Source organism: Phyllobates terribilis, unplaced genomic scaffold (genome assembly GCF_046119375.1).
Source record: "Phyllobates terribilis strain yellow unplaced genomic scaffold, ASM4611937v1 Scaffold_187__1_contigs__length_3656778, whole genome shotgun sequence".
NCBI classification, from domain to species: domain Eukaryota; kingdom Metazoa; phylum Chordata; class Amphibia; order Anura; family Dendrobatidae; genus Phyllobates; species Phyllobates terribilis.
The window spans coordinates 2,319,457-2,345,410 of record NW_027362947.1 but is presented as its reverse complement, the minus strand read 5'-3'; the positions used below and the strand labels follow the sequence as shown (position 1 = coordinate 2,345,410).

The 25,954-nt window shown below is 44.3% G+C and overlaps 13 non-coding genes and 1 pseudogene across 13 annotated transcripts; all 14 read left to right on the top strand.

The window, feature by feature from the left end:
- Positions 1 to 366: 366 nt before the first annotated feature.
- On the top strand, positions 367 to 557 carry LOC141212953 (U2 spliceosomal RNA). The gene has a single exon (XR_012282534.1). It is a non-coding gene; the product is annotated as a U2 spliceosomal RNA (small nuclear RNA).
- A 1,112-nt stretch (positions 558 to 1,669) lies between these two features.
- LOC141213221 (U2 spliceosomal RNA) lies at positions 1,670 to 1,779 on the top strand (annotated as a pseudogene).
- Positions 1,780 to 2,044: 265 nt separating this feature from the next.
- On the top strand, positions 2,045 to 2,244 carry LOC141213159 (U2 spliceosomal RNA). Its single transcript, XR_012282728.1, has one exon. It is a non-coding gene; the product is annotated as a U2 spliceosomal RNA (small nuclear RNA).
- Positions 2,245 to 3,359: 1,115 nt separating this feature from the next.
- Positions 3,360 to 3,550, top strand: LOC141212952 (U2 spliceosomal RNA). The gene has a single exon (XR_012282533.1). It is a non-coding gene; the product is annotated as a U2 spliceosomal RNA (small nuclear RNA).
- A 1,115-nt stretch (positions 3,551 to 4,665) lies between these two features.
- Positions 4,666 to 4,856, top strand: LOC141212951 (U2 spliceosomal RNA). The gene has a single exon (XR_012282532.1). It is a non-coding gene; the product is annotated as a U2 spliceosomal RNA (small nuclear RNA).
- A 3,356-nt stretch (positions 4,857 to 8,212) lies between these two features.
- On the top strand, positions 8,213 to 8,403 carry LOC141212950 (U2 spliceosomal RNA). The gene has a single exon (XR_012282531.1). It is a non-coding gene; the product is annotated as a U2 spliceosomal RNA (small nuclear RNA).
- A 1,115-nt stretch (positions 8,404 to 9,518) lies between these two features.
- Positions 9,519 to 9,709, top strand: LOC141213078 (U2 spliceosomal RNA). The gene has a single exon (XR_012282656.1). It is a non-coding gene; the product is annotated as a U2 spliceosomal RNA (small nuclear RNA).
- Positions 9,710 to 10,824: 1,115 nt separating this feature from the next.
- LOC141212948 (U2 spliceosomal RNA) lies at positions 10,825 to 11,015 on the top strand. The gene has a single exon (XR_012282529.1). It is a non-coding gene; the product is annotated as a U2 spliceosomal RNA (small nuclear RNA).
- Positions 11,016 to 12,130: 1,115 nt separating this feature from the next.
- On the top strand, positions 12,131 to 12,321 carry LOC141212947 (U2 spliceosomal RNA). Its single transcript, XR_012282528.1, has one exon. It is a non-coding gene; the product is annotated as a U2 spliceosomal RNA (small nuclear RNA).
- A 1,115-nt stretch (positions 12,322 to 13,436) lies between these two features.
- Positions 13,437 to 13,627, top strand: LOC141212946 (U2 spliceosomal RNA). Its single transcript, XR_012282527.1, has one exon. It is a non-coding gene; the product is annotated as a U2 spliceosomal RNA (small nuclear RNA).
- Positions 13,628 to 14,741: 1,114 nt separating this feature from the next.
- LOC141212945 (U2 spliceosomal RNA) lies at positions 14,742 to 14,932 on the top strand. Its single transcript, XR_012282526.1, has one exon. It is a non-coding gene; the product is annotated as a U2 spliceosomal RNA (small nuclear RNA).
- Positions 14,933 to 17,785: 2,853 nt separating this feature from the next.
- Positions 17,786 to 17,972, top strand: LOC141213154 (U2 spliceosomal RNA). Its single transcript, XR_012282725.1, has one exon. It is a non-coding gene; the product is annotated as a U2 spliceosomal RNA (small nuclear RNA).
- Positions 17,973 to 19,087: 1,115 nt separating this feature from the next.
- Positions 19,088 to 19,278, top strand: LOC141212862 (U2 spliceosomal RNA). The gene has a single exon (XR_012282447.1). It is a non-coding gene; the product is annotated as a U2 spliceosomal RNA (small nuclear RNA).
- A 1,115-nt stretch (positions 19,279 to 20,393) lies between these two features.
- On the top strand, positions 20,394 to 20,584 carry LOC141212944 (U2 spliceosomal RNA). The gene has a single exon (XR_012282525.1). It is a non-coding gene; the product is annotated as a U2 spliceosomal RNA (small nuclear RNA).
- Positions 20,585 to 25,954: the final 5,370 nt, after the last annotated feature.

Below are 25,954 nucleotides of genomic sequence, written 5' to 3'. Positions count from 1 at the left end.
ACCTTCAGTCTGCTGCTGGACAGCCAGCAGCAGCAGCAGCAGGAGAGGTATGTAATCAGGAGCCCTCCTGCTAAGGGTAGACAGCTGCTCGTTCCACCCCACCCCCCGCCTTAATTGGTTCTCCTCCCTTCCAACGGTGTTGAGGCGGGTGGGAACAGCAGGGGGTGAAGGTGCTGTGTTTAAAGAGGTGGAGTTATGCAGATCTAAAACGCGTGGATTGCAGCAGCAGCAAGCCGAAAAGTGCAGGCATGTAAGGGATCTAGAGGTTGACAACATGTCTTCTTAACGGGAGTCCAGGAGCTCATCTCCACAAATGGACTTTTCAGGATCCTTGGGTGGCTCCGTAGTTTGAAACCAATTCTGGTTATCGCTTCTCGGCCTTTTGGCTAAGATCAAGTGTAGTATCTGTTCTTATCAGTTTAATATCTGATACGTCCCCTATCTGGGGACCATATATTAAATGGATTTTTAGAACAGGGAGATGGAAAAAGAGCTTGCTCTGTCCACTCCACGCATTGACCTGGTATTGCAGTATCTCCAGGACCGGTGCACCCCTTCTTTAATGCAGTTTCTAAAATCAGAAAGAATTGAATTCAATGTTTTTTGTTCATTTTGCTTGTTTGTCGGATTTTGGGATGGACTCTTTGGCTTTGCTTTTCTTCTCCTCATTGGATTTTTCATGTTCAAAGTTGCAGAAGCCAGATTACAAGCTCATTTTGGTTCAACTTCAGCAACTGTGCATTGCATTGCCATGTAATGTGATGCAATGCTATCTTTCTAGCTCTCCCTTTTTACTTCCTTTTGGATAAACAGACATATTAGGCAAGCATTTTGGAGCTTTCACCTAAATAACTACAGGTGGTGAGATAAGCTGCACAATATAATTGACCTTTCAGTATATTGTTGCACACACACCATCTATTTAGCAAATGCCCTTGTTATCAACAGCAGCCTTTTAAACTCACCTGAGCTAACAGGTATGTGCGCTGGTTACTCTGCTGCGCTTAAAATTTCTTTTTTGGTTTGCTACAATGCCTTTTCTGAAACGTTGTCTCCCTCTGCTGGAACACTGACTTCTTTCATTTAATGCCTGCAGACTATAAAAGAGAACCCAACCCAAAAAGTTTGGTTGATTAGTCTGTGGCATTCTGTTAAACTGTTGCTTATGGCGGTCTCTGTGAGCTTCTCAGCGACATTCAGCCAGCCAGGTATCCTGCCTGCAGTAGATGGAATGTGGCAATGGAACGCTGGCTGCGCGTGTCATAATAGGCTCTGAGCCTTTATATACCTGTGCACAGCAGCAGCCACCTTCAGTCTGCTGCTGGACAGCCAGCAGCAGCAGCAGGAGAGGTATGTAATCAGGAGCCCTCCTGCTAAGGGTAGACAGCTGCTCGTTCCACCCCACCCCCCGCCTTAATTGGTTCTCCTCCCTTCCAACGGTGTTGAGGCGGGTGGGAACAGCAGGGGGTGAAGGTGCTGTGTTTAAAGAGGTGGAGTTATGCAGACCTAAAACGCGTGGATTGCAGCAGCAGCAAGCCGAAAAGTGCAGGCATGTAAGGGATCTAGAGGTTGACAACATGTCTTCTTAACGGGAGTCCAGGAGCTCATCTCCACAAATGGACTTTTCAGGATCCTTGGGTGGCTCCGTAGTTTGAAACCAATTCTGGTTATCGCTTCTCGGCCTTTTGGCTAAGATCAAGTGTAGTATCTGTTCTTATCTGCTCAGAGACTATTCCATCATGGACGGTCCGGAGGACGAGGACGAGGACTAAACCCCTCCTCCCCCTCTCCCCTTATGTGTCTTGTCTTTCAATAAAGCTTCGGGCCTGTGATTTTCCCCTCCCCATCCCCTTTTTCCCAATCCCCATCCCTTATCACGGTTCGTCGTACTGTATTGATTGACATGCTTTTTCTTTCAGATTGAGTGTTTTGTGTAGCATAGGGGTGTGATGTGTCTAGTTAGTGCGTCGTATCCTCATGCTATGTAAATATGATGTAGAATTCTGTGTGTACTGGGCTGCGGCACTGTACACTGTCTGTTAACTTATTTTTTGTGCTAATAAAAGATATATTCAATCAAAAAAAAAAAAATCTGTTCTTATCAGTTTAATATCTGATACGTCCCCTATCTGGGGACCATATATTAAATGGATTTTTAGAACAGGGAGATGGAAAAAGAGCTTGCTCTGTCCACTCCACGCATTGACCTGGTATTGCAGTATCTCCAGGACCGGTGCACCCCTTCTTTAATGCAGTTTCTAAAATCAGAAAGAATTGAATTCAATGTTTTTTGTTCATTTTGCTTGTTTGTCGGATTTTGGGATGGACTCTTTGGCTTTGCTTTTCTTCTCCTCATTGGATTTTTCATGTTCAAAGTTGCAGAAGCCAGATTACAAGCTCATTTTGGTTCAACTTCAGCAACTGTGCATTGCATTGCCATGTAATGTGATGCAATGCTATCTTTCTAGCTCTCCCTTTTTACTTCCTTTTGGATAAACAGACATATTAGGCAAGCATTTTGGAGCTTTCACCTAAATAACTACAGGTGGTGAGATAAGCTGCACAATATAATTGACCTTTCAGTATATTGTTGCACACACACCATCTATTTAGCAAATGCCCTTGTTATCAACAGCAGCCTTTTAAACTCACCTGAGCTAACAGGTATGTGCGCTGGTTACTCTGCTGCGCTTAAAATTTCTTTTTTGGTTTGCTACAATGCCTTTTCTGAAACGTTGTCTCCCTCTGCTGGAACACTGACTTCTTTCATTTAATGCCTGCAGACTATAAAAGAGAACCCAACCCAAAAAGTTTGGTTGATTAGTCTGTGGCATTCTGTTAAACTGTTGCTTATGGCGGTCTCTGTGAGCTTCTCAGCGACATTCAGCCAGCCAGGTATCCTGCCTGCAGTAGATGGAATGTGGCAATGGAACGCTGGCTGCGCGTGTCATAATAGGCTCTGAGCCTTTATATACCTGTGCACAGCAGCAGCCACCTTCAGTCTGCTGCTGGACAGCCAGCAGCAGCAGCAGCAGGAGAGGTATGTAATCAGGAGCCCTCCTGCTAAGGGTAGACAGCTGCTCGTTCCACCCCACCCCCCGCCTTAATTGGTTCTCCTCCCTTCCAACGGTGTTGAGGCGGGTGGGAACAGCAGGGGGTGAAGGTGCTGTGTTTAAAGAGGTGGAGTTATGCAGATCTAAAACGCGTGGATTGCAGCAGCAGCAAGCCGAAAAGTGCAGGCATGTAAGGGATCTAGAGGTTGACAACATGTCTTCTTAACGGGAGTCCAGGAGCTCATCTCCACAAATGGACTTTTCAGGATCCTTGGGTGGCTCCGTAGTTTGAAACCAATTCTGGTTATCGCTTCTCGGCCTTTTGGCTAAGATCAAGTGTAGTATCTGTTCTTATCAGTTTAATATCTGATACGTCCCCTATCTGGGGACCATATATTAAATGGATTTTTAGAACAGGGAGATGGAAAAAGAGCTTGCTCTGTCCACTCCACGCATTGACCTGGTATTGCAGTATCTCCAGGACCGGTGCACCCCTTCTTTAATGCAGTTTCTAAAATCAGAAAGAATTGAATTCAATGTTTTTTGTTCATTTTACTTGTTTGTCGGATTTTGGGATGGACTCTTTGGCTTTGCTTTTCTTCTCCTCATTGGATTTTTCATGTTCAAAGTTGCAGAAGCCAGATTACAAGCTCATTTTGGTTCAACTTCAGCAACTGTGCATTGCATTGCCATGTAATGTGATGCAATGCTATCTTTCTAGCTCTCCCTTTTTACTTCCTTTTGGATAAACAGACATATTAGGCAAGCATTTTGGAGCTTTCACCTAAATAACTACAGGTGGTGAGATAAGCTGCACAATATAATTGACCTTTCAGTATATTGTTTCACACACACCATCTATTTAGCAAATGCCCTTGTTATCAACAGCAGCCTTTTAAACTCACCTGAGCTAACAGGTATGTGCGCTGGTTACTCTGCTGCGCTTAAAATTTCTTTTTTGGTTTGCTACAATGCCTTTTCTGAAACGTTGTCTCCCTCTGCTGGAACACTGACTTCTTTCATTTAATGCCTGCAGACTATAAAAGAGAACCCAACCCAAAAAGTTTGGTTGATTAGTCTGTGGCATTCTGTTAAACTGTTGCTTATGGCGGTCTCTGTGAGCTTCTCAGCGACATTCAGCCAGCCAGGTATCCTGCCTGCAGTAGATGGAATGTGGCAATGGAACGCTGGCTGCGCGTGTCATAATAGGCTCTGAGCCTTTATATACCTGTGCACAGCAGCAGCCACCTTCAGTCTGCTGCTGGACAGCCAGCAGCAGCAGCAGCAGGAGAGGTATGTAATCAGGAGCCCTCCTGCTAAGGGTAGACAGCTGCTCGTTCCACCCCACCCCCCGCCTTAATTGGTTCTCCTCCCTTCCAACGGTGTTGAGGCGGGTGGGAACAGCAGGGGGTGAAGGTGCTGTGTTTAAAGAGGTGGAGTTATGCAGATCTAAAACGCGTGGATTGCAGCAGCAGCAAGCCGAAAAGTGCAGGCATGTAAGGGATCTAGAGGTTGACAACATGTCTTCTTAACGGGAGTCCAGGAGCTCATCTCCACAAATGGACTTTTCAGGATCCTTGGGTGGCTCCGTAGTTTGAAACCAATTCTGGTTATCGCTTCTCGGCCTTTTGGCTAAGATCAAGTGTAGTATCTGTTCTTATCAGTTTAATATCTGATACGTCCCCTATCTGGGGACCATATATTAAATGGATTTTTAGAACAGGGAGATGGAAAAAGAGCTTGCTCTGTCCACTCCACGCATTGACCTGGTATTGCAGTATCTCCAGGACCGGTGCACCCCTTCTTTAATGCAGTTTCTAAAATCAGAAAGAATTGAATTCAATGTTTTTTGTTCATTTTGCTTGTTTGTCGGATTTTGGGATGGACTCTTTGGCTTTGCTTTTCTTCTCCTCATTGGATTTTTCATGTTCAAAGTTGCAGAAGCCAGATTACAAGCTCATTTTGGTTCAACTTCAGCAACTGTGCATTGCATTGCCATGTAATGTGATGCAATGCTATCTTTCTAGCTCTCCCTTTTTACTTCCTTTTGGATAAACAGACATATTAGGCAAGCATTTTGGAGCTTTCACCTAAATAACTACAGGTGGTGAGATAAGCTGCACAATATAATTGACCTTTCAGTATATTGCTATATTGCTAATGTTAAGAATGCTTATTCATCGGCTGCATTACCCCCCCTGGGGAAATCTGACCACAACCTCATACTATTGTCTCCTGCTTACCAACCAGACGTCCGCAAACAACCAGTGACAATTAAAAAGATAAGGAAGTGGTGTCCAGCAGCAGAGGAGGCGTTACAAGACTGCTTTGATTGTACAGACTGGGAGGTGTTGTGTACCATGAAAGAGAATTGTGATGTTAATGAGATTACTGGCAGAGTTACTGATTACATCAACTTCTGTATGGACATTGTAGTACCTGTTCAAGAGATTCGGTGTTATGCAAACAATAAGCCATGGATTACAAAAGAGTTGAAACATTTACTAAACATGAAAAAACTGGATTTTAAAAGGAAGGACAAGGAGGCATTGAAAATTATACAGCGAGACCTAAAGGGGAAAATTAAGATTGCCCGTGAGGCATTCAGAGTTAAATTAGAAAATCAATTTGCACGAAAAAGCTCCAGAGAGGTGTGGGCTGGAATGAAGCTAGTGACTGGGTTTAAGGCAAGGTCGGAGCAGGTGGGTGGTGGACTTAGAATGGCTAATGAAATGAATGAGTTCTTCAATAGATTCAGCAATAAAGGTGCGGTAGCAGCAGGGAAGGGGGAGGAGGCCGGGGAACAACTAGCTAAATTAACAGGGGGTGAAATAGATCATTTCTCGGTCTCCAAAAATGACGTGAGGGACCAGTTTAGTAAGCTGGCCATTGGCAAAGCAGCAGGGCCTGACGGTCTCAGTCCACGTGTCCTCAGAGTGTGTGCAAATGAGTTGTGTACTGTCTTCCAGCATCTCTTTAACCAGAGCTTACAATCAAAGAGAGTACCAGTGCTATGGAAGACTTCCTGCCTGGTGCCGGTTCCCAAGACTACCTTCCCGACTTCCCCGGGGGACTATAGACCGGTGGCCTTAACATCGCATGCGATGAAGTCCTTGGAGAGAATAGTACTTGCTCACTTGTGTCCGAGGGTGATGGCGCATACTGATGATCTTCAGTTTGCGTACCGGCAGGGACTGGGGGTGGACGATGCTGTAGCGTCTCTGCTACAAACAGTACATTCCTTTTTGGACAATGATGGAACCACAGTGCGTGCTTTGTTCTTTGATTTCTCTAGTGCGTTCAACACATTACAGCCACTCTTACTGCGTGGAAAGTTGATTAAAATGGCGGTGGACGAGGGACTTGTGAATTGGATAATTGACTACCTGTCGGATAGGCCACAGTTTGTTAGGTGGGGGACGGCTACATCAGATAGTGTACTGAGCAGTGTCGGAGCCCCGCAGGGAACAGTGCTGTCGCCATTCCTCTTTACATTGTACACAGCTGACTTTCAGTATAAATCAGACCGTTGTTACCTCCAGAAGTACTCGGATGACTCTGTGATAGTTGGCGGTATTGGGAAGGACCAGGATGAAGAGGAATATAGAAGGGTGGTTGCGGACTTTGTAGTATGGTGCCAGGCTAACCATCTAGAACTAAATGTTAAGAAAACCAGGGAGTTGGTGATGAGCTATGGAAGGTGCAAGAAGGTATGCCTACCTGTTACCATTGACGGTCAGGATGTGGAGATGGTGGACAGTTTCAAATATTTGGGGGTTTACCTGGATAGCAAGCTAGACTGGAAGTGCCACGTGGAGAAGGTCTACAAGAAGGGGATGAGTAGATTGTACTTCCTAAGGAAGTTAAGGTCTTTTAATGTGTGTGGCAAAATGCTTGAGGTGTTCTACCAATCCATTGTGGCTAGTGCCACCTTTGCGGCAATAATTTGCTGGGGTAACAGTGTGCGTGTTGCTGACGCCAACAAGCTCAACAAACTTATAAAGAAGGCTAGCGCGACGGTGGGCCTACAGCTTGGGACTTTTGAAGAGGTGGTAGAGGAAAGGATTAAGAAGAAGTGCAGAGCTATAATGGGCAACAACACACACCCGCTTTATGAACTGTTTGCGAAACAGAAGAGCACATTCAGCAATCGCCTAATACAACTAAGGTGTAAAAAGGAAAAATACAGGAGATCGTTTGTTCCAACAGCTATGGGGGTGTTTAACAAATGTCTGAAAAGCAATGTCTAAAGTATTCCAAATGTTATGTTATCATATGTGTCATGTTCGAGATCTGTGTTCTGCTGCTGTGATACCGCAATTTCCTACGGGATAAATAAAGTATATCTTATCTTATCTTATCTTATCTTATCTTATCTTATCTTATATTGTTGCACACACACCATCTATTTAGCAAATGCACTTGTTATCAACAGCAGCCTTTTAAACTCACCTGAGCTAACAGGTATGTGCGCTGGTTACTCTGCTGCGCTTAAAATTTCTTTTTTGGTTTGCTACAATGCCTTTTCTGAAACGTTGTCTCCCTCTGCTGGAACACTGACTTCTTTCATTTAATGCCTGCAGACTATAAAAGAGAACCCAACCCAAAAAGTTTGGTTGATTAGTCTGTGGCATTCTGTTAAACTGTTGCTTATGGCGGTCTCTGTGAGCTTCTCAGCGACATTCAGCCAGCCAGGTATCCTGCCTGCAGTAGATGGAATGTGGCAATGGAACGCTGGCTGCGCGTGTCATAATAGGCTCTGAGCCTTTATATACCTGTGCACAGCAGCAGCCACCTTCAGTCTGCTGCTGGACAGCCAGCAGCAGCAGCAGCAGGAGAGGTATGTAATCAGGAGCCCTCCTGCTAAGGGTAGACAGCTGCTCGTTCCACCCCACCCCCCGCCTTAATTGGTTCTCCTCCCTTCCAACGGTGTTGAGGCGGGTGGGAACAGCAGGGGGTGAAGGTGCTGTGTTTAAAGAGGTGGAGTTATGCAGATCTAAAACGCGTGGATTGCAGCAGCAGCAAGCCGAAAAGTGCAGGCATGTAAGGGATCTAGAGGTTGACAACATGTCTTCTTAACGGGAGTCCAGGAGCTCATCTCCACAAATGGACTTTTCAGGATCCTTGGGTGGCTCCGTAGTTTGAAACCAATTCTGGTTATCGCTTCTCGGCCTTTTGGCTAAGATCAAGTGTAGTATCTGTTCTTATCAGTTTAATATCTGATACGTCCCCTATCTGGGGACCATATATTAAATGGATTTTTAGAACAGGGAGATGGAAAAAGAGCTTGCTCTGTCCACTCCACGCATTGACCTGGTATTGCAGTATCTCCAGGACCGGTGCACCCCTTCTTTAATGCAGTTTCTAAAATCAGAAAGAATTGAATTCAATGTTTTTTGTTCATTTTGCTTGTTTGTCGGATTTTGGGATGGACTCTTTGGCTTTGCTTTTCTTCTCCTCATTGGATTTTTCATGTTCAAAGTTGCAGAAGCCAGATTACAAGCTCATTTTGGTTCAACTTCAGCAACTGTGCATTGCATTGCCATGTAATGTGATGCAATGCTATCTTTCTAGCTCTCCCTTTTTACTTCCTTTTGGATAAACAGACATATTAGGCAAGCATTTTGGAGCTTTCACCTAAATAACTACAGGTGGTGAGATAAGCTGCACAATATAATTGACCTTTCAGTATATTGTTGCACACACACCATCTATTTAGCAAATGCCCTTGTTATCAACAGCAGCCTTTTAAACTCACCTGAGCTAACAGGTATGTGCGCTGGTTACTCTGCTGCGCTTAAAATTTCTTTTTTGGTTTGCTACAATGCCTTTTCTGAAACGTTGTCTCCCTCTGCTGGAACACTGACTTCTTTCATTTAATGCCTGCAGACTATAAAAGAGAACCCAACCCAAAAAGTCTGGTTGATTAGTCTGTGGCATTCTGTTCAACTGTTGCTTATGGCGGTCTCTGTGAGCTTCTCAGCGACATTCAGCCAGCCAGGTATCCTGCCTGCAGTAGATGGAATGTGGCAATGGAACGCTGGCTGCGCGTGTCATAATAGGCTCTGAGCCTTTATATACCTGTGCACAGCAGCAGCCACCTTCAGTCTGCTGCTGGACAGCCAGCAGCAGCAGCAGCAGGAGAGGTATGTAATCAGGAGCCCTCCTGCTAAGGGTAGACAGCTGCTCGTTCTACCCCACCCCCCGCCTTAATTGGTTCTCCTCCCTTCCAACGGTGTTGAGGCGGGTGGGAACAGCAGGGGGTGAAGGTGCTGTGTTTAAAGAGGTGGAGTTATGCAGATCTAAAACGCGTGGATTGCAGCAGCAGCAAGCCGAAAAGTGCAGGCATGTAAGGGATCTAGAGGTTGACAACATGTCTTCTTAACGGGAGTCCAGGAGCTCATCTCCACAAATGGACTTTTCAGGATCCTTGGGTGGCTCCGTAGTTTGAAACCAATTCTGGTTATCGCTTCTCGGCCTTTTGGCTAAGATCAAGTGTAGTATCTGTTCTTATCAGTTTAATATCTGATACGTCCCCTATCTGGGGACCATATATTAAATGGATTTTTAGAACAGGGAGATGGAAAAAGAGCTTGCTCTGTCCACTCCACGCATTGACCTGGTATTGCAGTATCTCCAGGACTGGTGCACCCCTTCTTTAATGCAGTTTCTAAAATCAGAAAGAATTGAATTCAATGTTTTTTGTTCATTTTGCTTGTTTGTCGGATTTTGGGATGGACTCTTTGGCTTTGCTTTTCTTCTCCTCATTGGATTTTTCATGTTCAAAGTTGCAGAAGCCAGATTACAAGCTCATTTTGGTTCAACTTCAGCAACTGTGCATTGCATTGCCATGTAATGTGATGCAATGCTATCTTTCTAGCTCTCCCTTTTTACTTCCTTTTGGATAAACAGACATATTAGGCAAGCATTTTGGAGCTTTCACCTAAATAACTACAGGTGGTGAGATAAGCTGCACAATATAATTGACCTTTCAGTATATTGTTGCACACACACCATCTATTTAGCAAATGCCCTTGTTATCAACAGCAGCCTTTTAAACTCACCTGAGCTAACAGGTATGTGCGCTGGTTACTCTGCTGCGCTTAAAATTTCTTTTTTGGTTTGCTACAATGCCTTTTCTGAAACGTTGTCTCCCTCTGCTGGAACACTGACTTCTTTCATTTAATGCCTGCAGACTATAAAAGAGAACCCAACCTAAAAAGTTTGGTTGATTAGTCTGTGGCATTCTGTTAAACTGTTGCTTATGGCGGTCTCTGTGAGCTTCTCAGCGACATTCAGCCAGCCAGGTATCCTGCCTGCAGTAGATGGAATGTGGCAATGGAACGCTGGCTGCGCGTGTCATAATAGGCTCTGAGCCTTTATATACCTGTGCACAGCAGCAGCCACCTTCAGTCTGCTGCTGGACAGCCAGCAGCAGCAGCAGCAGGAGAGGTATGTAATCAGGAGCCCTCCTGCTAAGGGTAGACAGCTGCTCGTTCCACCCCACCCCCCGCCTTAATTGGTTCTCCTCCCTTCCAACGGTGTTGAGGCGGGTGGGAACAGCAGGGGGTGAAGGTGCTGTGTTTAAAGAGGTGGAGTTATGCAGATCTAAAACGCGTGGATTGCAGCAGCAGCAAGCCGAAAAGTGCAGGCATGTAAGGGATCTAGAGGTTGACAACATGTCTTCTTAACGGGAGTCCAGGAGCTCATCTCCACAAATGGACTTTTCAGGATCCTTGGGTGGCTCCGTAGTTTGAAACCAATTCTGGTTATCGCTTCTCGGCCTTTTGGCTAAGATCAAGTGTAGTATCTGTTCTTATCAGTTTAATATCTGATACGTCCCCTATCTGGGGACCATATATTAAATGGATTTTTAGAACAGGGAGATGGAAAAAGAGCTTGCTCTGTCCACTCCACGCATTGACCTGGTATTGCAGTATCTCCAGGACCGGTGCACCCCTTCTTTAATGCAGTTTCTAAAATCAGAAAGAATTGAATTCAATGTTTTTTGTTCATTTTGCTTGTTTGTCGGATTTTGGGATGGACTCTTTGGCTTTGCTTTTCTTCTCCTCATTGGATTTTTCATGTTCAAAGTTGCAGAAGCCAGATTACAAGCTCATTTTGGTTCAACTTCAGCAACTGTGCATTGCATTGCCATGTAATGTGATGCAATGCTATCTTTCTAGCTCTCCCTTTTTACTTCCTTTTGAATAAACAGACATATTAGGCAAGCATTTTGGAGCTTTCACCTAAATAACTACAGGTGGTGAGATAAGCTGCACAATATAATTGACCTTTCAGTATATTGTTGCACACACACCATCTATTTAGCAAATGCCCTTGTTATCAACAGCAGCCTTTTAAATTCACCTGAGCTAACAGGTATGTGCGCTGGTTACTCTGCTGCGCTTAAAATTTCTTTTTTGGTTTGCTACAATGCCTTTTCTGAAACGTTGTCTCCCTCTGCTGGAACACTGACTTCTTTCATTTAATGCCTGCAGACTATAAAAGAGAACCCAACCCAAAAAGTTTGGTTGATTAGTCTGTGGCATTCTGTTAAACTGTTGCTTATGGCGGTCTCTGTGAGCTTCTCAGCGACATTCAGCCAGCCAGGTATCCTGCCTGCAGTAGATGGAATGTGGCAATGGAACGCTGGCTGCGCGTGTCATAATAGGCTCTGAGCCTTTATATACCTGTGCACAGCAGCAGCCACCTTCAGTCTGCTGCTGGACAGCCAGCAGCAGCAGCAGCAGGAGAGGTATGTAATCAGGAGCCCTCCTGCTAAGGGTAGACAGCTGCTCGTTCCACCCCACCCCCCGCCTTAATTGGTTCTCCTCCCTTCCAACGGTGTTGAGGCGGGTGGGAACAGCAGGGGGTGAAGGTGCTGTGTTTAAAGAGGTGGAGTTATGCAGATCTAAAACGCGTGGATTGCAGCAGCAGCAAGCCGAAAAGTGCAGGCATGTAAGGGATCTAGAGGTTGACAACATGTCTTCTTAACGGGAGTCCAGGAGCTCATCTCCACAAATGGACTTTTCAGGATCCTTGGGTGGCTCCGTAGTTTGAAACCAATTCTGGTTATCGCTTCTCGGCCTTTTGGCTAAGATCAAGTGTAGTATCTGTTCTTATCAGTTTAATATCTGATACGTCCCCTATCTGGGGACCATATATTAAATGGATTTTTAGAACAGGGAGATGGAAAAAGAGCTTGCTCTGTCCACTCCACGCATTGACCTGGTATTGCAGTATCTCCAGGACCGGTGCACCCCTTCTTTAATGCAGTTTCTAAAATCAGAAAGAATTGAATTCAATGTTTTTTGTTCATTTTGCTTGTTTGTCGGATTTTGGGATGGACTCTTTGGCTTTGCTTTTCTTCTCCTCATTGGATTTTTCATGTTCAAAGTTGCAGAAGCCAGATTACAAGCTCATTTTGGTTCAACTTCAGCAACTGTGCATTGCATTGCCATGTAATGTGATGCAATGCTATCTTTCTAGCTCTCCCTTTTTACTTCCTTTTGGATAAACAGACATATTAGGCAAGCATTTTGGAGCTTTCACCTAAATAACTACAGGTGGTGAGATAAGCTGCACAATATAATTGACCTTTCAGTATATTGTTGCACACACACCATCTATTTAGCAAATGCCCTAGTTATCAACAGCAGCCTTTTAAACTCACCTGAGCTAACAGGTATGTGCGCTGGTTACTCTGCTGCGCTTAAAATTTCTTTTTTGGTTTGCTACAATGCCTTTTCTGAAACGTTGTCTCCTTCTGCTGGAACACTGACTTCTTTCATTTAATGCCTGCAGACTATAAAAGAGAACCCAACCCAAAAAGTTTGGTTGATTAGTCTGTGGCATTCTGTTAAACTGTTGCTTATGGCGGTCTCTGTGAGCTTCTCAGCGACATTCAGCCAGCCAGGTATCCTGCCTGCAGTAGATGGAATGTGGCAATGGAACGCTGGCTGCGCGTGTCATAATAGGCTCTGAGCCTTTATATACCTGTGCACAGCAGCAGCCACCTTCAGTCTGCTGCTGGACAGCCAGCAGCAGCAGCAGCAGGAGAGGTATGTAATCAGGAGCCCTCCTGCTAAGGGTAGACAGCTGCTCGTTCCACCCCACCCCCCGCCTTAATTGGTTCTCCTCCCTTCCAACGGTGTTGAGGCGGGTGGGAACAGCAGGGGGTGAAGGTGCTGTGTTTAAAGAGGTGGAGTTATGCAGATCTAAAACGCGTGGATTGCAGCAGCAGCAAGCCGAAAAGTGCAGGCATGTAAGGGATCTAGAGGTTGACAACATGTCTTCTTAACGGGAGTCCAGGAGCTCATCTCCACAAATGGACTTTTCAGGATCCTTGGGTGGCTCCGTAGTTTGAAACCAATTCTGGTTATCGCTTCTCGGCCTTTTGGCTAAGATCAAGTGTAGTATCTGTTCTTATCAGTTTAATATCTGATACGTCCCCTATCTGGGGACCATATATTAAATGGATTTTTAGAACAGGGAGATGGAAAAAGAGCTTGCTCTGTCCACTCCACGCATTGACCTGGTATTGCAGTATCTCCAGGACCGGTGCACCCCTTCTTTAATGCAGTTTCTAAAATCAGAAAGAATTGAATTCAATGTTTTTTGTTCATTTTGCTTGTTTGTCGGATTTTGGGATGGACTCTTTGGCTTTGCTTTTCTTCTCCTCATTGGATTTTTCATGTTCAAAGTTGCAGAAGCCAGATTACAAGCTCATTTTGGTTCAACTTCAGCAACTGTGCATTGCATTGCCATGTAATGTGATGCAATGCTATCTTTCTAGCTCTCCCTTTTTACTTCCTTTTGGATAAACAGACATATTAGGCAAGCATTTTGGAGCTTTCACCTAAATAACTACAGGTGGTGAGATAAGCTGCACAATATAATTGACCTTTCAGTATATTGTTGCACACACACCATCTATTTAGCAAATGCCCTTGTTATCAACAGCAACCTTTTAAACTCACCTGAGCTAACAGGTATGTGCGCTGGTTACTCTGCTGCACTTAAAATTTCTTTTTTGGTTTGCTACAATGCCTTTTCTGAAACGTTGTCTCCCTCTGCTGGAACACTGACTTCTTTCATTTAATGCCTGCAGACTATAAAAGAGAACCCAACCCAAAAAGTTTGGTTGATTAGTCTGTGGCATTCTGTTAAACTGTTGCTTATGGCGGTCTCTGTGAGCTTCTCAGCGACATTCAGCCAGCCAGGTATCCTGCCTGCAGTAGATGGAATGTGGCAATGGAACGCTGGCTGCGCGTGTCATAATAGGCTCTGAGCCTTTATATACCTGTGCACAGCAGCAGCCATCTTCAGTCTGCTGCTGGACAGCCAGCAGCAGCAGCAGCAGGAGAGGTATGTAATCAGGAGCCCTCCTGCTAAGGGTAGACAGCTGCTCGTTCCACCCCACCCCCCGCCTTAATTGGTTCTCCTCCCTTCCAACGGTGTTGAGGCGGGTGGGAACAGCAGGGGTGAAGGTGCTGTGTTTAAAGAGGTGGAGTTATGCAGATCTAAAACGCGTGGATTGCAGCAGCAGCAAGCCGAAAAGTGCAGGCATGTAAGGGATCTAGAGGTTGACAACATGTCTTCTTAATGGGAGTCCAGGAGCTCATCTCCACAAATGGACTTTTCAGGATCCTTGGGTGGCTCCGTAGTTTGAAACCAATTCTGGTTATCGCTTCTCGGCCTTTTGGCTAAGATCAAGTGTAGTATCTGTTCTTATCAGTTTAATATCTGATACGTCCCCTATCTGGGGACCATATATTAAATGGATTTTTAGAACAGGGAGATGGAAAAAGAGCTTGCTCTGTCCACTCCACGCATTGACCTGGTATTGCAGTATCTCCAGGACCGGTGCACCCCTTCTTTAATGCAGTTTCTAAAATCAGAAAGAATTGAATTCAATGTTTTTTGTTCATTTTGCTTGTTTGTCGGATTTTGGGATGGACTCTTTGGCTTTGCTTTTCTTCTCCTCATTGGATTTTTCATGTTCAAAGTTGCAGAAGCCAGATTACAAGCTCATTTTGGTTCAACTTCAGCAACTGTGCATTGCATTGCCATGTAATGTGATGCAATGCTATCTTTCTAGCTCTCCCTTTTTACTTCCTTTTGGATAAACAGACATATTAGGCAAGCATTTTGGAGCTTTCACCTAAATAACTACAGGTGGTGAGATAAGCTGCACAATATAATTGACCTTTCAGTATATTGTTGCACACACACCATCTATTTAGCAAATGCCCTTGTTATCAACAGCAGCCTTTTAAACTCACCTGAGCTAACAGGTATGTGCGCTGGTTACTCTGCTGCGCTTAAAATTTCTTTTTTGGTTTGCTACAATGCCTTTTCTGAAACGTTGTCTCCCTCTGCTGGAACACTGACTTCTTTCATTTAATGCCTGCAGACTATAAAAGAGAACCCAACCCAAAAAGTTTGGTTGATTAGTCTGTGGCATTCTGTTAAACTGTTGCTTATGGCGGTCTCTGTGAGCTTCTCAGCGACATTCAGCCAGCCAGGTATCCTGCCTGCAATAGATGGAATGTGGCAATGGAACGCTGGTTGCGCGTGTCATAATAGGCTCTGAGCCTTTATATACCTGTGCACAGCAGCAGCCACCTTCAGTCTGCTGCTGGACAGCCAGCAGCAGCAGCAGCAGGAGAGGTATGTAATCAGGAGCCCTCCTGCTAAGGGTAGACAGCTGCTCGTTCCACCCCACCCCCCGCCTTAATTGGTTCTCCTCCCTTCCAACGGTGTTGAGGCGGGTGGGAACAGCAGGGGGTGAAGGTGCTGTGTTTAAAGAGGTGGAGTTATGCAGATCTAAAACGCGTGGATTGCAGCAGCAGCAAGCCGAAAAGTGCAGGCATGTAAGGGATCTAGAGGTTGACAACATGTCTTCTTAACGGGAGTCCAGGAGCTCATCTCCACAAATGGACTTTTCAGGATCCTTGGGTGGCTCTGTAGTTTGAAACCAATTCTGGTTATCGCTTCTCGGCCTTTTGGCTAAGATCAAGTGCAGTGATCTAGCGGCTGCTGCCTTGGTCTTGGCTGAGAGGTGCTCGGGGTACCCGGCTCCTTGGCCTGGGGGGATCGCTCTGTTTTTCAGCAGGGCTTCACCTCCCTGCTGCTATTAGGGAGTCGGATTAGTCCCCGGGCAACGGGAGGCGATCATCTACCTGGCACTTCGGTGTTGAAGGTTTCTATTGAGAAGAGGAGAACCTGTTTGTGAAGAAGATGTCTGCAGCATCACATGAAGGAGAGGAAGATCATGTGCCTGAATTTGCTAAGGTGCAGAATTCTATTCGTTTGGTTGTTCAGGAGAACTTTCGAGATCAAAAGGATTTTAGGTATGTGATGAGTCAAGTTCTTGTGGATCTTTTTGGTTTGAAGACAGAAGAAGTGTTGGCGATAATGGACTACCCCAGGAGGGGTGTTTATGATATAGTTTTTGTTGACAAAGTTTTTTTTGAAGGATATCTAAGGAAAATGACTGCAAGCCAGGATAAAAGAATGGAGGGGATAAGTGTAATGCCACACTTCCCCGTTAGAGATAAATGGATCATTGTTAAAATGTACTCTCCATTGGTGGACGAAGAGGATGTTCTTACATTTTTGGAGTTTTTTTGTTTGTCAGTAACACCAAAAGGGAAGATTTATAATGAATTTGGTTTTTGGACTTCGAAGTGGAAATTTTTGGTCCGTTTCAAAGAAGATGAGCAGGGGACTGTGTTGCTTCCCCCAGCTAGGTTTAAGTTGGGTAATATAAATGGTGATATTTTTTTCAGTGGTATACCCACTTTTTGTCGAGTTTGTCGTCAATACGGGCATGGAAAGGAAAATTGTTCGGGTGGTGTATGTGGTTTTTGCAAAAAAGGTGATCATGAGTCAAAGGATTGTAAAGATCGGAGGAAGTGCAACTTGTGTCAGGAAGATACGCATGTTTTTAAGAATTGCCCAAAGAGGAAAAGAAATAAAGAGAAGGAGGTAGTGGTTAAAAAGGTTTTGGTAGAGAGAAAGGAGGAAAGTGTAGAAAAGGTGTTGGTGGTAAAGGGAAAAGAAAGCAAACCTGTAGGAGTGCAGAGGGAGATGGAGAAAACAAGAGTAGATTGGGGGGATAGGGTAGAGAGTGAAATGGGAGGTGTAAGTCAGGGAACTGGCCGTGGTAAGGTTAAAAAGCAAGAAAAGAGAAAGGAACAGGAAGTGGAGGTGGCAATGGAAGAAAATATAGTTGTTTTTCAACAACCTATGTTTATAAAGAATGCAGAATATTTTAACCGGTTGTACCGTAAGTTGTATGATGAGAAACGTTTGGACTATCTTATAGAGAATGTTAGGAAAGAACTAATAAGAGATAAAAATGTTTTTTGTGTGAAATATAGAATACCAGATGGTGTATCGAAACAAGTTTTTTCAGCATCAAGGGTTGAAGATTTGTCCCTTAAGGTTCTGAGTTGGGTTGGGGTTCATGCTTTTGATAATGGTTACAAGTATTTTACTTGATGTTATTACTGTTGTTAATACAGTTATAATTTAATTTTTATTTTTTTGGTATCCATTCAGGTTCTGAAACATTTCTTTCTTTGTAAGTATTGTTGTATTTTTGTAATTTTTTTTTCTGACATTAAAAGTACCAAAACCTGATGATGATTTAAGTTGGAGTCCACGTCTTGTCTCCCTTTGGGGAGAAGAGGACTGTGGAGTGGACTTTAATTTTAACCTGAATAGGTTTTAAAAAAAAAAAAAAAAAAAAAAAAATCTGTTCTTATCAGTTTAATATCTGATACGTCCCCTATCTGGGGACCATATATTAAATGGATTTTTAGAACAGGGAGATGGAAAAAGAGCTTGCTCTGTCCACTCCACGCATTGACCTGGTATTGCAGTATCTCCAGGACCGGTGCACCCCTTCTTTAATGCAGTTTCTAAAATCAGAAAGAATTGAATTCAATGTTTTTTGTTCATTTTGCTTGTTTGTCGGATTTTGGGATGGACTCTTTGGCTTTGCTTTTCTTCTCCTCATTGGATTTTTCATGTTCAAAGTTGCAGAAGCCAGATTACAAGCTCATTTTGGTTCAACTTCAGCAACTGTGCATTGCATTGCCATGTAATGTGATGCAATGCTATCTTTCTAGCTCTCCCTTTTTACTTCCTTTTGGATAAACAGACATATTAGGCAAGCATTTTGGAGCTTTCACCTAAATAACTACAGGTGGTGAGATAAGCTGCACAATATAATTGACCTTTCAGTATATTGTTGCACACACACCATCTATTTAGCAAATGCCCTTGTTATCAACAGCAGCCTTTTAAACTCACCTGAGCTAACAGGTATGTGCGCTGGTTACTCTGCTGCGCTTAAAATTTCTTTTTTGGTTTGCTACAATGCCTTTTCTGAAACGTTGTCTCCCTCTGCTGGAACACTGACTTCTTTCATTTAATGCCTGCAGACTATAAAAGAGAACCCAACCCAAAAAGTTTGGTTGATTAGTCTGTGGCATTCTGTTAAACTGTTGCTTATGGCGGTCTCTGTGAGCTTCTCAGCGACATTCAGCCAGCCAGGTATCCTGCCTGCAGTAGATGGAATGTGGCAATGGAACGCTGGCTGCGCGTGTCATAATAGGCTCTGAGCCTTTATATACCTGTGCACAGCAGCAGCCACCTTCAGTCTGCTGCTGGACAGCCAGCAGCAGCAGCAGCAGGAGAGGTATGTAATCAGGAGCCCTCCTGCTAAGGGTAGACAGCTGCTCGTTCCACCCCACCCCCCGCCTTAATTGGTTCTCCTCCCTTCCAACGGTGTTGAGGCGGGTGGGAACAGCAGGGGGTGAAGGTGCTGTGTTTAAAGAGGTGGAGTTATGCAGATCTAAAACGCGTGGATTGCAGCAGCAGCAAGCCGAAAAGTGCAGGCATGTAAGGGATCTAGAGGTTGACAACATGTCTTCTTAACGGGAGTCCAGGAGCTCATCTCCACAAATGGACTTTTCAGGATCCTTGGGTGGCTCCGTAGTTTGAAACCAATTCTGGTTATCGCTTCTCGGCCTTTTGGCTAAGATCAAGTGTAGTATCTGTTCTTATCAGTTTAATATCTGATATGTCCCCTATCTGGGGACCATATATTAAATGGATTTTTAGAACAGGGAGATGGAAAAAGAGCTTGCTCTGTCCACTCCACGCATTGACCTGGTATTGCAGTATCTCCAGGACCGGTGCACCCCTTCTTTAATGCAGTTTCTAAAATCAGAAAGAATTGAATTCAATGTTTTTTGTTCATTTTGCTTGTTTGTCGGATTTTGGGATGGACTCTTTGGCTTTGCTTTTCTTCTCCTCATTGGATTTTTCATGTTCAAAGTTGCAGAAGCCAGATTACAAGCTCATTTTGGTTCAACTTCAGCAACTGTGCATTGCATTGCCATGTAATGTGATGCAATGCTCTCTTTCTAGCTCTCCCTTTTTACTTCCTTTTGGATAAACAGACATATTAGGCAAGCATTTTGGAGCTTTCACCTAAATAACTACAGGTGGTGAGATAAGCTGCACAATATAATTGACCTTTCAGTATATTGTTGCACACACACCATCTATTTAGCAAATGCCCTTGTTATCAACAGCAGCCTTTTAAACTCACCTGAGCTAACAGGTATGTGCGCTGGTTACTCTGCTGCGCTTAAAATTTCTTTTTTGGTTTGCTACAATGCCTTTTCTGAAACGTTGTCTCCCTCTGCTGGAACACTGACTTCTTTCATTTAATGCCTGCAGACTATAAAAGAGAACCCAACCCAAAAAGTTTGGTTGATTAGTCTGTGGCATTCTGTTAAACTGTTGCTTATGGCGGTCTCTGTGAGCTTCTCAGCGACATTCAGCCAGCCAGGTATCCTGCCTGCAGTAGATGGAATGTGGCAATGGAACGCTGGCTGCGCGTGTCATAATAGGCTCTGAGCCTTTATATACCTGTGCACAGCAGCAGCCACCTTCAGTCTGCTGCTGGACAGCCAGCAGCAGCAGCAGCAGGAGAGGTATGTAATCAGGAGCCCTCCTGCTAAGGGTAGACAGCTGCTCGTTCCACCCCACCCCCCGCCTTAATTGGTTCTCCTCCCTTCCAACGGTGTTGAGGCGGGTGGGAACAGCAGGGGGTGAAGGTGCTGTGTTTAAAGAGGTGGAGTTATGCAGATCTAAAACGCGTGGATTGCAGCAGCAGCAAGCCGAAAAGTGCAGGCATGTAAGGGATCTAGAGGTTGACAACATGTCTTCTTAACGGGAGTCCAGGAGCTCATCTCCACAAATGGACTTTTCAGGATCCTTGGGTGGCTCCGTAGTTTGAAACCAATTCTGGTTATCGCTTCTCGGCCTTTTGGCTAAGATCAAGTGTAGTATCTGTTCTTATCAGTTTAATATCTGATACGTCCCCTATCTGGGGACCATATATTAAATGGATTTTTAGAACAGGGAGATGGAAAAAGAGCTTGCTCTGTCCACTCCACGCATTGACCTGGTATTGCAGTATCTCCAGGACCGGTGCACCCCTTCTTTAATGCAGTTTCTAAAATCAGAAAGAATTGAATTCAATGTTTTTTGTTCATTTTGCTTGTTTGTCGGATTTTGGGATGGACTCTTTGGCTTTGCTTTTCTTCTCCTCATTGGATTTTTCATGTTCAAAGTTGCAGAAGCCAGATTACAAGCTCATTTTGGTTCAACTTCAGCAACTGTGCATTGCATTGCCATGTAATGTGATGCAATGCTATCTTTCTAGCTCTCCCTTTTTACTTCCTTTTGGATAAACAGACATATTAGGCAAGCATTTTGGAGCTTTCACCTAAATAACTACAGGTGGTGAGATAAGCTGCACAATATAATTGACCTTTCAGTATATTGTTGCACACACACCATCTATTTAGCAAATGCCCTTGTTATCAACAGCAGCCTTTTAAACTCACCTGAGCTAACAGGTATGTGCGCTGGTTACTCTGCTGCGCTTAAAATTTCTTTTTTGGTTTGCTACAATGCCTTTTCTGAAACGTTGTCTCCCTCTGCTGGAACACTGACTTCTTTCATTTAATGCCTGCAGACTATAAAAGAGAACCCAACCCAAAAAGTTTGGTTGATTAGTCTGTGGCATTCTGTTAAACTGTTGCTTATGGCGGTCTCTGTGAGCTTCTCAGCGACATTCAGCCAGCCAGGTATCCTGCCTGCAGTAGATGGAATGTGGCAATGGAACGCTGGCTGCGCGTGTCATAATAGGCTCTGAGCCTTTATATACCTGTGCACAGCAGCAGCCACCTTCAGTCTGCTGCTGGACAGCCAGCAGCAGCAGCAGCAGGAGAGGTATGTAATCAGGAGCCCTCCTGCTAAGGGTAGACAGCTGCTCGTTCCACCCCACCCCCCGCCTTAATTGGTTCTCCTCCCTTCCAACGGTGTTGAGGCGGGTGGGAACAGCAGGGGGTGAAGGTGCTGTGTTTAAAGAGGTGGAGTTATGCAGATCTAAAACGCGTGGATTGCAGCAGCAGCAAGCCGAAAAGTGCAGGCATGTAAGGGATCTAGAGGTTGACAACATGTCTTCTTAACGGGAGTCCAGGAGCTCATCTCCACAAATGGACTTTTCAGGATCCTTGGGTGGCTCCGTAGTTTGAAACCAATTCTGGTTATCGCTTCTCGGCCTTTTGGCTCAGATCTGTAATGGGTCTAGTCATTTGGCTGTCTGTGCGTTAACTCTTGGCCCTGTGGCATCGCCATTTTATGGCTTAAGCCACTTGCTGCTATAAGGAGTTGGCCAGTAGACACGACTAGCGATAATGGGACGCATTCGATACGCTGGGCCCGGTGAGGCTCGAGTGAAGTTTGGAATCCAGATTGATGTGGAAGAAGGCAAAGAAGGAATCTTTACCCTCAGCTTCGTGGTGAAGGAGATTTTGTTTGGACTCCTTGAAGTGAAGAAGGAAGAAATCTTGTGCCTCCAGCAATTCAAAAGCAAGTATAATCTTGTATTTACTTCTATGGCTGTTTGCAACAATTTCTATGATTGTTTGAAAAAGAATCTGGACAATCAATATTTGGATGGGCTGACTTTTGTCATCTTGTATTGCTCCAAAGAGGTACCTCTGACTGTTTTCATGTACATGTGGACTTGGCTTTGATTTATGCCTTTCTAAATAGGCACTGCTATATTACCAAGGTGGCAGTAAAAGTCATGAATGAGGAGGAACTATGGACCGGTAAATATCGTTTCATGGTCAAGTTCCGGGAAAGTCCTGATGAACCAGGGGGTATACATTATCCTCCATCAAATTTTTCCATTGGGAGTGAGCGGGGTTACCTGTTCTTCCCCAATGCGCCCAGGTTTTGTCGTCATTGTAGGAGGTATGGCCATACTCAGGAAGCATGCGACATCAGACAGATTATTTGCAGGAAGTGCAATGAGGTGGGTCATTCTTCCAATAATTGCAAAAATGAAATAGTCTGTAACCTCTGCGGAGAGAAGGGGCATGCCTTCAGAGACTGTATATTCCATCCTGGTTCATATGCGGGGGCAGCGGGAAGGGGAAGGAGAAGAAATGAATCTCCTGCACCCACAGCTACAACTCCGACTGCTCCAACTCCGACTGCTCCGATATCTACTCTGGCTTTCCTGGATGAGGAGGAGGCTCGGGTTGCTTTTCCAGAACTGGTTCGTGTGAATGTAAGAGGAAATATGGAGCTGGCACCTGAGCCACCGGTGCAGAGGGCCGCGTCTGTGGCTTCAGATGTCAGTGAGTCTGAGACGATAACTGATGATCGTATAGGCATGGAAGTGGCCCCGGTGGAGGATCTGGAGGCTGAAATTCCAGACATGATGGTTACATTGCAGGGGGAAGAGGAGTCTGATCTGACCAGAACACCGCATGTGGCCTGGAGCGATGTCGTTTCTGACCTTGAGGAGGAGGGAGGTCAGGGGGACTTTGACCCCCAGCGGCGGGATTATAGTTCAGATGAAGATGGAGGCGCTTCAGTGAAGAAAAAGAAGAAAACTGAGCCATCCTTTTCCCCTTTAAGTGACTGCAGTGTGAGTCCAGCCCGGGTGTACCCTACTGCATCCGATCCCCAAGATGTATCTTTTTTGGGGGAAGGCACAAACTACGATATCTGCACGTCCAGCGTCCTACCCCCAGAAGGGTTAGGATGATGTACAGGTGGGCATGTTGTCGTGACCTGCCACATCAAATTAATAGATGGGTGCCCAAGTTGCTCTCAGCATCTTGTCGCTAAATGTTCGGCTGATTAAATCTGAGTCGAGAAGAGTGGCAATTTTGGACTACTTGAGCAACTTGGATGCGGACGTATACTGTGTCCAGGAGTGTGGGATCTCCGATCCCTTAAGTGAAAATGCATGGCCTTTAGGTCAAAGTGTGTGGTCTGGTTCTGTATGTAATAAAAATTGTGGGGTAGGTGTTTTGGTGAAGGGTTATAGTGTTAAGATAGAAAGTTACATGGTGGTGGAGGCGGGGAGGTGTGTAATATGTGAGTTAAATTGTAGGGGGTGGAGGGTTAGGGTGGTAAATATGTATGCACCAATAGATAAAGGGGAGAGGCTGGAAATTTTTGAGAAATTATGTTTTTTTTTATCTGGCAAAATGCCAATAATTTTTGTTGGAGATTTCAATTGTGTGACGGAGGGGGATAAGATGGATGTTACAGGTAAAAGACTCAAGAGTCTTGTGGCGGATTTTTCCTTACAGGATGCTGCGGAAGTTTTTTTTAGGTAATCCACCTCCTGCGACCTATAAGGCCGACAGGGGAGGCATAGAGTCTAGAATAGACCGTATCTTCTTTTCTTCACAAAATGTTATTTGTAGGAATTTCCAGCAGGAAGATGTTCCCTTCTCTGACCATGTGTGTTTGAGGGCACGTCTAGAAGGTAAGATTTCCTTTGTATATGGTGGTGGCGTGTGGAAACTTAATGTGCGTTTGCTGGAAGATAATAGGATCATGCGTGATTTTAGGCGAATGTATGTTAGGTGGAGGGATAAAAAAAGTGATTTCAGGAATGTGCTTGAGTGGTGGGACTGGATGAAGAGTGAGATTGTTTTTTTCTTTAGAAAAAGGGGCAGGAGGAAAGCAGCAATGAATAGAGCAAAATTTAATGATTTAAGCTCTAGACTGGAGTGGCTGAGGATGTTAAGGATGATTGGAGTGGATGTGGATGTTTTGATGTGTCAAGTGAAAGAAGAGATTAAGAAATATATTGAGGGTAAAGGGAAAGAAATTATTTACCGTTCTAAGATTGAACATTTGGAGAAAAATGAGAAATGCACAAGGTTTGTTTTTCAAAAAAGTTTTTGGGAAGAAAGTAGATATGGATGAGGTGGTGAATGGTGATGGGGTGTGTGTGAGTGGGAAGGATGTGATGCAGGAGGTGGTGTTGTTTTATAAGGAGTTGTATGGGGAAAAATGGGTTGATGATAGGATGTTGACTGATGCTTTGGGGTGTTTAGAAGGTTGTTTGGGTGAGGATGAACGTGAAATATTGGATGATGTAATTGTGTGGGATGAAGTTAAAAAAGTGGTGATGTCTGCGAGTAAGAATAAAACACCTGGGAAGGATGGACTGCCCGTGGAGTTATATGTTAAGGAATGGGACACGATGGGAAATGACTTATTGGAGGTGTGCCAGTATATGTTCACGGAGAATATGTTGAGTGAATCTATGAGAGATGGGGTGGTGGTTTTGGTTCATAAGAAAGGTGATAAAAAGGATTTGGGGAATTGGAGGCCAATCACCCTTTTGAATGCAGACTATAAGGTGTTTAGTAAATTGTTGGCTAGCCGGATGCGGGAAGTGATTGGCGGTGTGGTGGATGAAGACCAAGTGTGTGCAGTGCCTGGGAGAAGTATGACTGAAAATTTGGTGTTGTTGCGTGATGTGATTGGGGATTGTATGAGTCGTAAGCAGAAATGTTTGTTGTTTTCGGTTGATTTTGAAAAAGCTTTTGACCGTGTGTCACATAGCTTTATGTTTAAGGTTTTGTCTAAGATGGGTTATTCCAGGAATTTTGTAAACTGTGTTAGGAGTTTGTATTGTAATGTTTCAAGTGAATTTTTGGTGAATGGGTGGTTGAGTGAGAAAGTGAGAATTAAATCAGGAGTGCGTCAGGGGTGCCCTATGTCCCCTTTTTTGTTTATTAGTGTGATTGAAGTGTTGATGTGTATGGTTAGGAAGGATAAGGTTATGAGAGGTGTGATGATTCCTGGGAGTAATGGAAAGGATGTGAGAATTCTAGGTTACATGGATGATGTAGTGATTGTGAGTGGGAATATGGCTGCGATGAGTAGGGCAAGGTTGATATTAAGTTTGTTTTGTAGTGTCTCAGCTTTTAAGGTCAATTGGACTAAGAGTTCCTTTAAATGTTTTGGTGAGAGGAATGTACGGATGGATGGTGTGAGGTGTGAGGATGGTGCAATAAAGGTGCTTGGGATTAAGTTTAATGATGATTTGAAAGGAAATGAGAGTTGGGAAGATTGTGGGGTGAGAGTGGTGCGCAAGTTGATTTTTTGGCGAATGAGAGAATTAACTCTGACTGGGAAAGTTCTGATTATTAAGGCGGTTATTTTGCCTATTTTGTTGTTTGTTGCGAATGTATATCCTGCTGCTTTTAAGAAAATTAGGAAAACTGAGAAATTCATCTTTAATTTTCTTTGGGGAAGTCGCATGGAGAAATTGAAACGGGAATATGTCTATAAGTTATGTGTAAATGGTGGTTTGGATTTTCCAAATATTGATTTCTTTTTAGGGATTAGTTACGTGAAAATGGTGGTGGTGGTTCTAGGGAAAAGTAATAAGTGTGCTTATATGATGAAGTATTCGGCTGGATGGATGCTTTATGGCTTAAAGTGGGTCAAAAGGGATGCTAGAGTGCCTGTTGCTT